The sequence below is a fragment of the Centruroides sculpturatus genome, unplaced genomic scaffold (genome assembly GCF_000671375.1).
Source record: "Centruroides sculpturatus isolate CEXI.00-Female unplaced genomic scaffold, Cexi_2.0 scaffold2626, whole genome shotgun sequence".
Lineage (NCBI taxonomy): Eukaryota > Metazoa > Arthropoda > Arachnida > Scorpiones > Buthidae > Centruroides > Centruroides sculpturatus.
In genome coordinates this window covers 1547-4322 of record NW_019386711.1, presented here as the reverse complement: position 1 = coordinate 4322, position 2776 = coordinate 1547, and the positions used below count along the sequence as shown (strand labels likewise).

Here is a 2776-nt window from a genome sequence, read left to right as displayed (position 1 = left end):
TATGTTGAAATATATTGTTAATTGTTTAACGAAACTGAACGATTTAACAATGTATTTAAGCTAAATCTCGAAATCTGTTTTGTAGATTGCACCGTTAAGAGACATTGAGAGCCATTTAACAATGATTATATGAAGAGATAATTGAGTTATCTGCTAAATAAAGGAAGTTATTCGACTTTTAAGATGATCCACTTCAATGAAATGACCTAATTTTCAAGGAACTTAATGCTGTTCAACATGCTAAGAAATGGATAATAAAGTCTCTAGAATCGGGGACAAGCTGTCAATTCTTAGACTCAACCTCAAAAATACACGTAAGAAACCGTTAAGAATGTTAAATAAAACGAATTATTTGACGATTTAACTTAATGAATTTAATTAAAATCCGTTTAGAACCTTGTTACAATTTAAGTAATTCTCCTTCTCTGGAGTAGAAAGAGTAGAAAGTCATTTAAATATCCTCTTTTTCTGGAGCAGAGGGAGGAATGAGGTATGATAACAGATGTCTAATGCTGAAAACACTGAGTTTAATTGATAAAAATTATGATTAATCGGTTATTTTAATAATAATTTATGAATGTTGAGTGAACAGAAACATATTTATCAAGTTTAATGCGTTATTATAACTCTATTCGATAAGTTTGCCTTGGAATTTAACGTTATGGTAAGCACCATACTGATGATTTTTATGAGGAAGGAGGAAGAGGAGGGCCTTGCTAGGTAATTTTTATGATAAAAAGTTCCCATAGAAGAGGTATTTGCTGGCCTGAATTGTACTCCAGAACTTAGATTTCGTTCCATAAAGATATCTCGAATATAGAGTATATTAGACCAAAACAAAGAATCTGTAGGAGCTTAGTCCTCTATATAGTGTGACATATTCACTGTTACGAGATNAAGCAGTAATGGGCAACTTGTCAGAATGCCATTAGAGTCATTGGCAGGACATTTGCTCTACTCTTAATAATCTCGCTAACTTCGGCACATAAATCAACATTTTTATTATCTACCAGAGACCTACACACGCAGAAAAATAAGCAAAATTATAATAAAATAAGGCCATAAAATAGCATAATTTTTAATTAATTATTAAATTTCCTTGATTAATTACGTATCTAAAGCATCAGATGTAACTTAAGAAAGTCGTCTGCTGATGGGAATTTTTTGTTATTTATGTGTTAGAAACTTATAAAATTAATATTAAAACAATATATTATGCTCAATTAATATATTTTTTAAGTAATTTCTGATTTTTCCGATTAATTATTCAGTTTAAACGTTAATAAAAAGCCTCAACTAGTTGTTTCCTTATGGGGGAAATCTGCTAATCTTTTGACACAGGAAGCTTCAGATTCGGCATAAAATCATAAAACGTAAGCTGTATTAATTAATAAAAATCAAATTTTGTTTATCTTTTAAATAAATTTTAATTTTTTTATGATTAATTATATATTTAAACATTAGACAAAGGTTAAACTAGTTTGCTCTTGTTATGACTTTAACACTGAAATCTTATAAAATTAGCATAAAAATAAGAGAGTAATATTGTAAAACAATTTATAAAAGTAAAAATAATTTATTTATTGTATAATAATTGTCAATTTTTCCTGATTAATTATGCGTAGTTAAAATATCAGAAGCTTGATGCCATTTTCTGGTAAGAATCTATTATTATTTCTACACTATAAAATTAATATTAAAAAATACTAAAAAATGTATCATTTAATATAATATATTATATAAATTTTTCCTTATTTAGTGCGCTCTTTATGACGCCTTTTAAATACTTAAAAGTTTAAGAGAATTGTCTTTTAAAATAATTACTTTTAAAATAAACTTATTAATTTTTCATACAAATAAATTTTAAAAATTAACTTTAAAACTATTTATTTATCATAAATAAACAAAAATTTACTTTTAAACTAAAAAGAAATTTATAAATTAAAATATGAAACTATTTACATATTACATATTAATAAACTTGTAATTATAAATTCACTTAATCAGTTATAAAAGTCATAATAAATGTATTAAAATATTTTTAAAATTATTAAAAAATTTAGAATAATTCCTTACTAAATTTTATTTAAGAAAATATACATAAAATGAATTTATATTATTATTATTATTATTAAAATATTGTTTAAAATAACAGAAAAATAATTAGATTTAACTCTAAATACGCGAAAATAACGTTCGAATAATTAAGAAATTGCTGATAAAGGAAGAAAAATCGCCTTTAGGAAGGATAAAGAAAGGAGTTTGAACAATTAACCGATTTTTCTTTATAATTAATATAAAAGTGACAGGTATATAAAACGGAGAAATCACCCACGACCAGTTTGACACACACACTTTTCCCTTATTTACCGAATTATCTATATAAATTACAATTAAAATATTAATAAATTCCTCCCTCCTACTCCTTCTCCGAGTAAGTTAAGCGAATATAAAACTAGATCTAGGTGAGATATGTGTGTTAAGGTTACACAGAACAGGAGGGTAAGAAAGAAAGAAAAAAAAAATAGGATGGTGCTACTCACCCGCATATAAGATCCTTTCCATCTACAAATATTTAAAGGTCTATCAAAGGGAATGAACGATGTCGGTTATCATTCGATAAAGGTTTTTGAAATGGAATAATGCTTGTTGCGTGTGAGCTTTAAAAGTGAACTAAACAAGCGGGGAGAACCGCAACACGTTAAACCACACGCCTGAATTTCCGAGTGGCGCTCGTCTCTGTGACGTAACACGGCTTGGCCAGACTGTACACGTA

At 27.1% G+C, this 2776-nt stretch overlaps 1 long non-coding RNA gene across 1 annotated transcript; it reads left to right on the top strand.

The window, feature by feature from the left end:
* On the top strand, window positions 1–1503 carry LOC111615642. Its single transcript, XR_002755114.1, has 3 exons — window positions 1–314; window positions 394–490; window positions 1272–1503. It is a non-coding gene; the product is annotated as an uncharacterized LOC111615642 (long non-coding RNA).
* Window positions 1504–2776: the final 1273 nt, after the last annotated feature.